This window comes from Equus przewalskii, chromosome 7 (assembly GCF_037783145.1).
Source record: "Equus przewalskii isolate Varuska chromosome 7, EquPr2, whole genome shotgun sequence".
Lineage (NCBI taxonomy): Eukaryota > Metazoa > Chordata > Mammalia > Perissodactyla > Equidae > Equus > Equus przewalskii.
In genome coordinates, this window is record NC_091837.1 from 84,481,543 (window position 1) to 84,496,699 (window position 15,157).

At 35.1% G+C, this 15,157-nt stretch overlaps 2 pseudogenes; both read right to left on the minus strand.

Moving 5' to 3' along the window:
- Positions 1-9,406: 9,406 nt before the first annotated feature.
- Positions 9,407-10,060, minus strand: LOC139084893 (elongation factor 1-alpha 1 pseudogene; annotated as a pseudogene).
- A 3,474-nt stretch (positions 10,061-13,534) lies between these two features.
- Positions 13,535-14,794, minus strand: LOC103555677 (ornithine decarboxylase pseudogene; annotated as a pseudogene).
- Between the last annotated feature and the right edge of the window lie 363 nt (positions 14,795-15,157).

Below are 15,157 nucleotides of genomic sequence, written 5' to 3' on the forward strand. Positions count from 1 at the left end.
CTTGAAGTTTTGTTCCTGCATATAACAGTTCTATTGTTTGATAAAATAATTTAGAATTATTATATCTTCTCACTGGATTTTTATCATTGTATGATGTCCCTCTTTGTGGTAATTTTATTCGCTATGAAGTTTATTTGATACTAATGCTGCTATTCTGCTTTTTTGGATTAATATGGACATGTTAAATTTTTCAGTTCTTTTATGAAACCTACCTATATTATAATGTTTGAAATGTATTTCTTGTAGACAGCATATAATTGGGATATATTTTTCTTCTATCTACTCTGCCAATCTCTGTCTCATAAAAAGTATATTTGTAATGTTTGCCTCCAGTGTTCCTAATGATATGTTAGGGCTTATGTCTAGCTAGCATTTATTTATTATTTTCTGTTTGTATTCTTTTTTTTTTGTTTGTTTCTCTGCCTACTTTTTTCTACCTCCCTGAGGACTATGTAAACAGTTTTAGAATTCTATTTTGAAGTATCAATAGTGTTTTTTAGTGTATCTCTGTATGATTTTTCTAGTTGTTGGTATAGGTATCATAGCCTACTGGTGTCAACATTTTACCAATGAAATGTATAAAATTTACTTCACTTTGCATCTTTTTACCCTTCCCCATTTATAACATTTCATCAAATATTTTCTTTACATATACTGAGAACCACATCAAACAGTGTTATAATTTTGTTTCAACTGTTGAGCATAGTTTAGAAAACTCAAGAGAAGGAAATTCTATTGTATGTTCTCTGAGTTTTACTGTCGTAGCTTCTTCCTCCATAGTGTTTAAAGATTTTTTTTTATTATATCTCTTCTTTCTAGAAAACTTGGCTTAATCATTCTTTTAGGGTAGGACAGCTGGAAAAAGATCTTAAATAACCTTCACCTGAGAATGGTTTGATATCTCCTTCTTTTCAATACCACTTGAAAAAAATGACACTTCCCTCTGTCCTCCATGTTTTCTGATGAGAAATCTGATGTCTATTGACTTGTTTTTCTCTTATAGTTTTCATTAGTTTCCTTATGATGTCTCTTAGTGTGGATTTCTTTGGTTTATTCTGGTTGGGTTTCACTCAGTTTCATGAACACATAGGTTTATGTCCTTTGCCAAACTTGGGAAAATTAGTCTTTATTTCCTCAAATACTTTTAAACCTCACTCTCTTTTCTTGTCCTTCTGGGACTCCAGGACATGAACGGTAGATCCTTTTTTAATTTTACGTACATTCCTGAGATTCTATATTTCTTTTTTTTTTTCAGTTTATTTGTTCTCTGCTTTGCAAGCTGGTTACCTTCTATTTTTCCATTATCCAGTCCAATAAGTCTTTCCTTTGTATCTCTGTTGTGTTGGTGAGCCCATCCACTCAAGTTTTTTTCTTCTATAATTATATGTCTCACTTCTAAAAGTTCTATTTGGTTCTTCTTTATACTTATCTATTTGCTAAGACTCTCTATTTCTTATTTGTTTCAAGCATGCTCAAATGTGTTCATTGAAGCATTTTATTATCTTTTCTATAAAATCTTTGTCAGATAATCCAATATCTGTGTCATCTTGGTGTTGGCATCTGCTGATTTTCTTTTCTCCTTCAAGTTGATATGTTCTTGGATCTTGATATAATGACTGATTTTTATATTGTATCCTGGAAATTTTGGGTGTTATTTTTTGTGGCAGTGGGTCTTATCTGAATCCTTTTTTAATAGAAGGCTTTCTCTTGCATTGCACAAGTTGGGGAAAGGGGCCCTTCCTTATTGTTGTCAGAGGGGTAAAATTCAAAGCTTCCCACTAAGCCACTACTGATACACCCTGACTTGAGAAAGAAGGCCATCTTCTTGCTGCTCTTCTTGTGGTTTCCACTAACAACATGAGGTTGAGGGCTTAGTTGCTTCTGGGCACTTGAAGGTTCTGGCTTCCCCTCAAGCTCCTCTGACTACATGAGGGAGTGAGATGGAGAGGTTTCCTGATGATTCTCATTGAATGTGAAAGTTAAGCTCCTCAAATAGTCTCAAGTGATAGCATGTGTGTGCATGGGAGTCTTGTTACCACTGAGAAGGGAAGAAATTTCCAGCTTTCATTTGGTCTTGTCTGATACCACACCAAAGAGGTATGCTTCATTACAGCCAGATACTGATGATAGTCTTAGGGCCCCCCACTCAGCCTTTGCTGGCAGGGACAGAGTGCGGCACATTTTTTCGTGGTATTGGCTGGAGTAAGGCAGTTATTGTCTACAGGTATTCTGCCTTGTTAGACTTGCCCTGTCCTGGTCTTTTGGCTAGAGGGAGCAGGCTTTTGTTTATTTTTAATTTTATTTTTTTTGGCTCTGCTCAATGGTGTTTCTGGTTTGCTGGTTTCTGCAGCTCTAAGTCTGGGATATATGAGGTACATAGCAAGCCCAGGAAAGTAACTGCTCTGCTGTGTTTTGGTCACCAATTTTCCAAGCTATGATGGCTTTTTCATCTTAACTTATAGAGTGTTTATGTGTATAATATTATGTGCAGAATTTTTAGCTATACTTAGCAGGAAGAATAGGAAGAAATAGGTCTAATGTCTACTTCCTTGCTTGGAACCAGAAACAATAATTTAATTTTGATGTTCTACAGAGTAAATCCTTCTCATTGGTTTTTATTGAGCTTCTTGTATTTGTGGGTTCTATTTTTCAACCAATATGAATAATTTTCAGATGGTATTTCAAGTATTTTTTCTTCCCTCTTCTGTTTTCTTCTGGGATTCCAAATACACACATTAGACCTTTTGATATTGTCTCACAAATCCTGAGGCCCTATTATTTTTTGCAGTTATCTCTTATTGATAGAACAATAGGTATTATTTTTCTCTTTTGTGCATTTTTGCATTATTTTCTATCTCTAACATGGATATTTATATATAGAAAATGCACTTGGTTGATATGAACATGTTCTGTACACAAAATTTTGGAATATAAATAGTAAGGAAAATGAGGAGAAAAAAAGAGTAAGTAGTTTTTATCCAATAATATATTAGCATATATATAGGCCCATTTCTGTCAGATTAAAAAGCAGGCAAACAATAGAACAGAAAAGATAGCTCAGAAAAAATAAACCCTTTCTATATTTGAATAAATATACACTTAAAAGTAAAAATTTTTGGATAAAAACCATTCAATTAATAGCATGAAAGCAGTTGATTAGTCATCTAGAAAAAAATAAAGGTTGGCTTTTGCTTCAGAGCTAAATACTTTTGAGATAAATAATTGTTACAGTGCATGTGAAAAACTAGTAAAAAATTGAGCAGATTCTTGCAAGGTCTTGAAATATGAAAGAAATTCTTAAAAATAGAAAGAACAGGAGAATTCAAGAATAATAATTGGTAATTTTTACAAATAGAAAATTAAAATTTTCTTATGTGAAAAACATACCAAAATAAAATTTATATTAAAGGAAATATTGATATTAAATAACTATAGCAAGCAAAACAAAAAAATAGGAATATTTCTATTATATAAGTAGCTCCTAAATGACTTAAGAAAAATCTACACAGTATATTGTATGATAAATGGATAAATAATGAAGTTTTTTTTTCTCTAAAGTAAGTATACAAATGTCTGATTGAACTAAAAGAAAGTTAAATTTCTTCAAATTGTTTCTGAACATTTTTTAACTCTCTTTTCATTGGTTACACAAAATGTGCACATTAGTATCTCTTTGGGACCTATTTCAGCAATTTTTATATTGTTTGGCTTAGTTGTACAACTTTATTCAAGATCTATTATAGCATAGTAATTAAGGAAACTAGCTCTGAAGAAAGACTCCCCACCATCTAGCTGTGTGACAAGTGCAAGTTGTTTATCCAATTTTGACTTCTATAAAGTAGAGATAATAATTTTATCTACATTACTGGATTGTTTAGGATATTACAATATTGTACTACAAGAAAATTCATACAGTATTTAACCATTAAGCTATATTTTCAAACATTATACGATATGGTATTTAGAAAACATTTACAGTATAAAATCCTGTATTCAGTATGTTCCAAGTTTACATTAAATATATAAATGACATTTATACTACACAAGCAGACACCACACACAAACACAGACACCTGCATGCACTCACAATAAATTCTATATTGTACGATTAGAGCTAATTTTTATTTTCTCTTTCGTGTCTACTGTGTTTCCAAGAAATCCAAATATTTCGACTTTCAAAAATATTCCACACCAGCATGTGTTACTTATTGAGTCAGGAAATAATAAAAGCAATCAATAAACTTTCCAAAAATTTCTCTTTGTTCTCATCTTTGTGTGCTGCTTCACAATTATGTTGTACGCCAAAACTAAAATTGCCTAGTGTTTTTTCATCATAGGGAGTCCATATTTACTTCTGCCATCTGGAAATGTGGTTTACCTACACCATAGAGAGTTTCAGATCATAATACAATGAACTACCATATGTGACAGAATTCAATTTTGTTCCAAAATGTTGTATAGTAAAAATTTGATTGTATGCAGTATGATACCACCTGCATTGTCACCAAGCGGTATTTCCTTTGGTTTTTCAACAATGAAATTGTTCATTTTTCACTTTTTCTTTTCCCATGGATATTAACACTATAATTCATATATTCTCTAGTTAGTTGAACCAGCATGCATTGGAATTAGTCTAAGATAATTACTCCTCCCACATCCTACACAAAGGAACAATGTCACTACACGCAATAGAAATTGTATTCCTTAATGCAATGCAATTCACTTCAGATTTGACTTTCTATTTTGTAATAGCATTTTCCCCAGAGGAAATAGAGAAAACTTTTAGAGATGTTTTCGTGTTATTAGGTATCAGATTTGGCAAGTTTGTGAGGAAAAATTAGTACACACTCTTTGTCAAAATTTTCAAGTTACATTGAGATTGGTTTATAGTTCAGAAAAACTTAATGTCTACTTTCTCTTTTGCTTTAATTATTAAAATATGCTTATTTGAGTGAATGGCAAAATACAACATTCTCTTTTCTGATGGTATAGAATGCATGATCCCTGCACTTCAACAGCAGAACTATTTTTCTTCTCTTTTCGCTACTCTTTTTTTCTGATGTGAGTGGGTCAGCTCCTCATCATCTCCACCATTGTCTCATGGTGAACTCTTGGCGGGCATACTCAAAGGATGCCCTAAGTAGAGAAAAATGAAAACCTCATAGGTTATTTTAGCATATAAAATATATTTCATCATATAAAACTCACATGATATTTTGAGTCAATGGAAAAAGCACAAGTTCTTTTTCAGTTTTTCTCTCTGTACAAAGAATAAATTCTCAGCATTAGTAAATTGTAGACTTTTATAATTTTGATTTATAGTTTCAGGCCTATTTTGCTTCCTTAACATTTACCTCAGAAACTTAATAAATTACCCTGTAACCCTGAAACCCACATAATTAAATTATTTGACTGATTTCCAAAGAGACTGGCCTTGTAGCTAGTCTAAATAAGAGATTCTGTTAGGGTCGCTATGTTGATCTATGCATGAAGTCCAGAAATAAAGACAGATATGTGTGGCCAATTGATTTTTGACCAAGGTGCCAAGAAAACTCAATGTGAGAAGTATAGTCTTTTTCATAAATGGTTCTAGAAAAATTGGACCGTTTTATGGGGAAAAAAACACAACTCTGGGCCTTCACACATACTTTTCAACATAAACTAAATCTTATTCAAAACAAATTGATCATAGACCTAAATATACAACCAAAATCTATTAAATATCTAGTAGAAAATATAGGAGAAATCCCTTGCAACCTTGAGTTAGACAATAATTACTTAAGGCAAAAAAATTAAGATTTATAAATAGTTTAATAAATTGAATTTCATAATTAAAAACTTATGTTATTTGAAACAAAATGCTCACTTAACAAATATGTTATATATGTTCTTTTAACAAAATGAAAATAGTAGTCACAACCTGAAAGTAAATATGGGCAAAACAAAAGCTTATATGAATTCTTATAACGCAATAAGACAGCACCCAATAAAAATTGGGCCACTTCACTAAAGAAGATATATAGGAGAAACATAATCATGAGAAAAAAATGTTCATTAGGGGAAATCAATTGAAAACCACACGGAGATACCACTACGTAACCTAGTAGAACACTCAAAATTTTAAAAAACACAACAAAAAATGGACAATTAAAAGTGCTAATAAAGAGAGTGGAGCAACTAAAACTCATACTCTACTCATCAGATTGCAAAAGGTAACTGTCACTGCAACTTAAAATTGGCAGTTTCATATGAAGTTGAACCTATATTTACCATAAAACTAGCTATCCTACTCCTAAATGTTTACATAAGAATAAACAAGACGTATGTCTGTCACAAAAACTTTTATGTGAAATGTTTGTAGTAACTTTACTCATTAGGGCAAAAATGTGGAAACAACCCAATGCCCATCAAATGATGAATAGATAACCCAAACTTGGTCTGTCTAGACTATACACATGGATGTGTGTGTGTGTTTTTATACTGACTAGAGTTGCTCTATAAGCTCAGGATCTCAATAAAGAGATATTTGGCATTTTTCTATATAAAGAGTGACTTGCACATCAATTATAATCCAAGAATGACTAGATCCTATTTGAGATGTCAGAGAAATACCTAACCATTATAGAACTTTTACTATATGCCTTACACTATTCTAAATACTTAATATTAACATATTGAAATATATATTTATATATATTTATGATATATTTATAAAATATTCATGTTATATATTATATATAATATTTATTCCCTTCTTACTGTCAACATATGACTGAGCTTTTATGAAACAACTTTTTCAGCTCAGAAAATCTGTTTTGCCATCATAGAGGAAAATTCTGGAACCCTAAGTAAGTTTCTCCACTAATTCTAGCTAAATCAACAATTTAGACCTTTTCATAACTGTAGTCTATTTATCCTTATATCTTTTCTAATTAAAATAAATAGAGGGCAGTGCATAGGAGGATACTTGTATTTATTTATTTATTTTGAAAAACAACTTCTTGGGTTGCTTATGGAATCTAAGAGTTAAGAAGCATGAAAAATTTAACCCCCGTCCAACTGCTGTTTTGTATTCTATTTCAGCCTCTTCTGGTAAACTTTATACGGCTACCAAAGAAACCCTGGGAATTATGTCACATTTTTCTGGGAACCCATATGGCAGCTTGGGGATTTCTCCATATTGCTGTCACTCCACCGACTTCTAAGTTGCTTCCTTCAGTGATCTTGGTTGCATATCTTTACTCCCATTTCATAGTTCTTGAATTTTTCAAGATGATATTAGATGGATAAAGAAGTTGCGGTGTATATATATATATATATATATATATATATATATATATATATACATATACATATATACACACACACACACACTGGAATATTATCTAGCCATGAGGAAAAAGGAAATCCTGCCATTTGCAAAAGGTGGATAAACCTTGAGGGCATTATGCTAAGTGAAATTAGTCAGACAGAGAAAGACAAATATTGTTTGATATCGCTTATAGATGGAATCCAAAAAAGCTGAACTCGTAAAAAAAGTAGAAGAATGGTGGTTACAAGAGTCTGGGGGTTGGGGGAATTGGGTTATGCTGTTTAAGGGTATAAACTTGGAACTAATAATTCCTGGAGATCTAATGCATAGCATAGTGATTAAACACAATGATACAGTATTATAAACTTCAAAGTTGCTAAGGACTAGATTTTAATTTTTCCCACCAGAAAAAAGAGATGATAATTGTATGACATGATATAGGTGCTGGCTAATGTTATGGTGGCAATCATATTGCAATATACATCTTAGCAAATCAACACATTGTACACGTTAGACATACACAATGTTATATGTCAAGTATATCTCAAAAATAAATTTTTTAAACAGGTGATTTTAGAATGCTGAAAATAGCCTGTAGTGTGCACCTCGGGGATATTCCCAGAGTCTTCTCATTTGTTTAGCCATGGTGATCATGAGCCCTCTGTCCTGAAGCTTCCTCTTGGTCCAGGCTCTTTACTCATTTCCTCATCTCCATGAAAATGGAAGCATTAAGCTGAGGAGGCATCATGCTAAATACTGCTATGGATGAAGAATTAAGCATCATGATATAAATATTTCTCCACAGTGAAGAACTAGTCTTAAATTTAACCCCCACTCAACTCAGAAATATATTCTTTCTTCTGAAGGGGATAGAGTATAAAATACTCCTGCCATCACCAGTATGTACATTTAACAAAAACACAGCTGGCCAAGAACATGGAGTCTGCCTGCTTATTGTACAGAGAGCAGCCAATTCTGTGAGGTGAGCTGCAGTGCTGTGCAAATGGGGAACCACCTCAACAGGCTAAATGTTGGGTGACAAGCATTTTACAGAGCCAAAAGGAGACAAATCTTAGGTATATAGTTAATAAAGGTTTGGCATTTAAAGTGAATATGAACAAACTCAAGGAAAAACGATAAGAATGGGTCATCCCAGTGCATACAAATTGAGGACAAGAACAGTTGAGGATGTGCAGGAGTGAATTAGCAGCACTAATTCCCTGGACACAGCATATGAAGTCACATCAGGCACAAACAAAGACAGTTACCTTTGCCACATATGGCTAAGTATTTTTGCCAGTTGCTCAGCATTGAATGGATGTGCCTAATTATGTATTTGCCAAGATTCAGTTGCAGAATCTGCTTCATCTAGCTTAAACAGAAAAGGTCTTATTATAGGCTATTTTTTTGGCTGACAGTTTTTGGAAGTACCAGGAAATCAAACTTTGTGACACATAGCCAGGACTTACTTGTGTCCAAACCTAGCACATTTTGATTTTAACAGAAATAATTTGATCCACTGCACACCCCTAGACACTCAAAAAGCCAGGGACCAAATACCAGACAGCCAGCATTTATGCCAAGGACCCTACAGAGAAAGCAACAACCTCCACAACAAACATGGCTAAGAGAGCTGAGAGCACAGTCTGTCTTCACTACAACTTTCAAGTCTTCTTTGGAAGTGGATGCTGCTGTTTGGCCTTATCTTGTAGCAAGACATCCTGGGAAATATCACTCTTCGAGTCTACCTGGGGAACGTGTGATTCATAATAAACAGAAAGACCAAAATGAGGTTTTGGGCAGGCACATTTAACAGATGGTGACTATAATATAATTTCTCATTTGTTGCATATGATTATGCCTAACCTAGTGTTGGAACAAAATATACACTGTTTTTATCCTAGATAACAAAGCTTTCTTTCTTAATTTAAATGTAATCTTCATGAAGTCTGATGTTCTTTGCATATATGATGTAGGTAAGTGGGCTTGATATACATGACCTTAATTTTGCCTTCAAATTCAGCCACATTGACTGGTAAAAACAAAATAAACAATACCTGTCAGAGAAGGTACAGTTAACAAGGCTATATCTATCTAGATGAGGTAATTTTCACAGTAGCCGAATTTCATCTTATGAAATTTCAAAAGGAGGACTTTAAACGCTACTGTGTTGGGATTATAACCAGTTTTCTTAATGTAGGTGCTGACTTCCTTAACAATTTTCTTGTATTTTTTCTGCCTGTGGGGTGGCTCCATGGAATACATCTTGTCAGCACCAACAATTAGTTGTTTTACACCCAATGTGTAAGCCAGAAGGGCATGATCACAAGTCTGTCCATTCTTGGAGATATCTGCTTCAGATTCACCAACGCTAGTAGCAACCATCAGGGCAGCACAGTCAGCTTGAGATGTCCCTGTATCTACTTTTTTTAAAGGTCTTTGTGTCCTGTAGCATCACTGATGGTCAAATAATACTTGCTGGTTTTGAATTTCCACAGGGAGATATTAATGGTGATACCAGTGACACACCATTGAACTGGTGATACTCAATTCGGCTTTCAGTTTAGGCAAGACCCAGGCATACTTGAAGGAACCCTTTCCCATCTCAGCAGGCTCATTCTCAAATTTGTCGGTGGTTCTTTTGTCGATTCCACCACATTTGTAGATCAGATGGCCAATAACGGTAGATTTGCCTGAATCTACATGTCCAATGACAGCAATGTTGATACAAATGTTTTCCTTTCCCATTGTGACTTAGATTTAGCAGTGGTTTGCATGATACTTGTGTTCTGGCAGCAAACTCATTGTAAAAAAGTTTACCATACATTTAAAGGAAAATTAAGACCAATCTTTCACAAATTCTTCCAAAAATAGAGCAGGAGTGAATACTTCCCAACTTACTTGTGAGACCAGTATTACACTGATAGCAAAAGCAGACAAAGACATCACAGGAAAATAAAATTACAAGCCAATATTCCATGTGAAAATGGGTGCAAAAATCATCAATAAAATGCTAATGATTTGAATATAGCAACATATAAAAAATGATTATGCACCATAACCATGTGGGCTTTACTCCAGGAATGCAAGATTGATTTAACATCTAAAAATCAATCAACATATTACGTCTTATGAACAGAATAAAGAAGTAAATCACATGATTGTCTCAACAAATATAGAAAGGCATCTGACAAATCCCAGCAAAATTTCATGAAAGCAATGCTCAACAAAATGGAAATTGAAGGGACCTCTCTTGACTTGATAAAGGGCGTCTATAGAAAACCCGCAACTGTCATCAAACTTAATGATGAAAGACTAAATGCCTTTCATTAGGATCAGTAACAATATAAGTATATCTGCTCTTGCCACTTTTCATTAACACTGTGCTGAATGTTTTATCCAGGGTGTTTAGAGGTGAGGAGGAGTAGGCATCCAGATTGGAGAGTATGAAGTAAAATTATCTCTATTTAATGACATGATATTATATATAGAAAATCCTCAAGAATCCACATCATGACTTATTGTATAAAATACATTACATCAGCAAGATAGTGGCATACAAGATCAACAGAAAAATATAATAGGACTTCTATATAATAACAAAGAATGATCCAAAAGTGAAATTAAGGAAACAATACCACTTATAATAGCATTAATAAAATATATACTTAAGAATAATTAACAAAATGAGTGGATGATTACACACTGAAAATTTAAAAACACTGAGAAATTAAAGAAGATCTAAATAAATGGAAAGACATTCCACGCTCATAGATCAGAAGACTTAATATTGTTATTATATTAATATTATTATATATAACATATATATAACATATATAATATTTATAGCATATACTATTATATTAATATTAACTTAATATTGTTAAGTTAGTAGTACTTTCCAAATTAATTTAGAGATTCAATCAGATCTTCATCAAAATCTCTGTTGGGTTTCTTATACAGAAATGGACAAGCTGATCCTAAAATGTATATGGAAATTCAAGGGACCATGAATAGCCAAAACACTCTCGAATAAGAACACAGTTGGAGGGCATACATTTCCCAATTTAAAAACATACTATAGGGGGCCGGCCCTGTGACTGAGCAGTTGAGTTCATGCACTCCACTGCGGGCGGCCCAGTGTTTTGTTGGTTTGAGTCCTGGGCACAGACATGGCACTGCTCGTTGGGCCATGCTGGGGCGGCATCTCACATGCCATGGCTAGAAGGACCCACAAGGAAGAATATACAACTATGTACCGGGGGGCTTTGGGGAGAAAAAGTAAAAAATAAAAAAAATTTTTAAAAATTAAAAAACAAACATACTATACACCTACTGTAAGTAAACAAGATAGTGGAGTTCTGACATAAGGATAAACATATAAATCAATGAGATCAATGGGATATAATTGAGATTCCAGAGATAAACCCTTACACTTATAGTCAATTGGTTTTCGACTACAGTACCAAGATAATTCAATGGAGAAAAATAGTCTTTTCCAAATATAGTTTTGGGACAAGTGGATATATACATGAAAAAGAATTCAGATTGACCTCTACATCACATCATATAAAATAATTAACTCAAATTGGATCAATAACCTAAGTATAAGAGCTCAAACTATAAAACTCTTAAACGAAAACATAGGTGTTAATCTTCTTGACTGTAGATTTGATGACTGTTTCTTAGATATATTAGAAGCACTTTCGTTTGTGACAAAAGAAAAAACTAGATAAAAATGGATTTCATCAAAATCAAAACTTTTGTACTGCAAAGGAAACCATTAATAAAATGAAAGTAATGCACAAATGGGAGAAAATATTTGCAAATCATGTATCTGATAAGGGACATGTGTCCAGAATATATAAAGAGTTCTACAATTCAATAAAAGAGACAAAGAACTTCATTAATAGATGGGCAAATGCCTTGAAGAAACATCTTTCCAAAGAAGATATACAAACAGGCAGTAAGCACATCAGAAGATGTTTAACATCACTGGTTGTTTAGGGAAGTGCAAATCAAACCATAGGCAATATACTTCACACCCACCAGGACTGCTTAAAAAAAAGACTGTGAAGTAATTGGAAACCACATATATATTACTGGTGGGATTGTAAAATTGCACAGTCACCTTGAAATGCAATTTTTTTTGTTTACAAAAAACTTCACAGATTTAATATATACCATTTGATGAATTCAGACATAAGCATACATATGTGAGATTATAACCAAAACCATGATAATAACATGTTCATAACCTCCAAATATTTACTTGTGTTCCTTTGCGCTTTTTTATAATAAGAATACTTAAAATAGGAGTTATCTTCTTAACAAATTTTCTTTTAGAATTGTCATTGAGATTTATTAAAATTAAGTGACTGCCAAATGTGTTCCTTTCCTGACCTGTTTGTAACCATGCGACTTGTCCTGGGAGCGAAGGCAAGCTTCAAGGGAATGACTCTGACCTCTGTGGGCAGGAATCAGAGGGCCTTGTGTGCCTTCTTCCCTGGGCACTGGTTGTGACAGGAACAGGTCAGTGAACAAGGGGCTCTCTCTGGGCATTCCAACTTCCCAGCCACCTCTGCAGACATTCGCGTGGGCTGAGCCACTAACGGCAAATGTTGGCCACTGCTGGCAGCAGGGGGTATGGCCACTGTCTCATCCATCCTTTTCCTTCTACCTGCATGTGGGCTAGATCTATATTTGTAAGAATCCACAGCAAACTTTATATGGGACTCACACATTTGAATTAAAAATGCCAAACAGGAAGAAGGTATTTCCATGGATTTTCAAAAGTTTGAAAATATTTTGAAGCCCTTCGGGACATTTTCCTCAGCCTGTAGGAAAAAAGGTCAAGTCCTATTTGTAAAACACATTCAAGGTGAGCCCTCTGGAATGGACACATTAAAAATTTCCCAATGCCCAATTATTTCAAGATACTTTATTTTTAAAACAGGTCACCACACTAAGCTTTTGGCTCCTTCTGCCAATGTACAAGCTACAAACGCTTGCTTGGCAGCTGAGGGGCACTCTTTAGTAGCATGTTTGAAAAGTGAATAAAAATCCATATAAAACAAATATTCAAATAGTTTCCACAGGAACACAGATAAGTGTGACCCCATCTCCTAGTCTTCCGTATTGCTGCATCTGTGCCAACTCTACCGACAAAGACATTTCAAAACTACCAGGAATCAAGTTCAGTGGTCCCCCCAACCCCTAATTCAAGGTAACCTCGCAGTTAACGGCTCCAAGAACGGTATCTACACGTTAATGCTGGCCGAAGCACAGGCTGCTGGGTGCCGCTTCTCCCAAGCACAGGACACAGGCAGAGTGCTGATGTCCTGCTCCTGCACTTCATGTGGGAAGTCGAGCCATGTTGGCCCCAACATCACATAGTAGATAGCTGGCCTCTGGAATCCGTTGAAAGTACAAGCAGCAGCAACAGTATAAGCACCCATGTTTTCAAAAAGCATCCAATCGCCCACCTGCATCTGGGGCAAGTTACAGCGCTCAACAATGCAATCAAGGCTGTCACAGGTCGGTCCCCATATACTGGACGAATATACTTATCTGGTTTGGATCTCTTTTGCAGAAGAGGCTTCACGTGTGCATGATCATAAAGGATGCAATGAAATGATCCGTATACTCCATCATTCACGTAATACACAAAGGTTTGTTCACTCGACTCATCATCATCAGCTCCTGTTTGTTCCTTTAATATGAGTTTTTTCGCAATGATATTAACTGCGAGCCTGAAAGCTGATGCAACATAGTATCCGCCTGGCTCAGCTATGACTCTCACTCCGGAGTCTGACGCAAAATACTTGTCTGGTGCTGGGTTGATTACACTGGTGACCTCTTCAAATTTAAGCCTTATCTCCTCAGATCCAGGAAAGCCACCACCAATATCAAGCTGATATACGCTGAAACAAATTTCAGCCCCCATATCAAAGACACAGCGGGCATCAGAGATGGCCTGCACAAAGGTCTCCGGGTCAGTGCAGCCACTTCCCACATGGGAGCTGACACGAATGACGTCAATATTTAGCTCTTTAGCCCATTCCAAAAGAAGCCTGCTGGTTTTGAGTGTGGCACCAAATTTAACACTGAGGCGACGGACTGCTTTGGAATCATTGGTAGCAATCCGCAAAACCAACTCTGCCTTTGGATGTGCCCTGGCAACTTTCATCAACTCGACCTCACTATCAAAAGTCATCATTTGGACTCCGTTATTGGCAGCGTACCTAACCTGGGACACTTGTTTACAAGGATTTGCGCAGATAATTCTCTCTGGAGGCACCCTGAGACTCAGCATCAGTTGTATTTCAGTCTTGCTGGCACAGTCAAACCCTGTCCCGACGTCAGCCAGGGTCTTCACGATGGTTCTGCTATCATTGCATTTGACTGCGTTAAAGGGGGTGACCCGAGGAAGAGCTTTTAACCACCTCAGGTGTTTCTTAATCATGCAATATTTGTCCTCTGTGACTATTTCACTCATCGTAATGTCTTCCAAGTCCATCCATGCTGTCACAAATGGTAGGATTTTCTTCTTTTTTTTAAGCATGAATAGTATTCCGCACCAGGTATAGAACACATTTTTTAAATCCGTTTGTCTGTCGATGAACGTTTGGGTTGTTTCCATATCTTGGTTATTCTGAATAAGTCTGAAATAAACATGGGAGTGTAGGTATCTCTTCGAGATCCTGATTTCAAATCTTCTGGGTGTATACTGCAAAAGTGGGATTGATTGGTCATTGGCAATTCTATTTGTAATTTTTTGAGGAAGCTCCATACTGTTTTCCCAGCAGTTGTACCACTTTACATTCCCACCAACAGGGTGGAAGT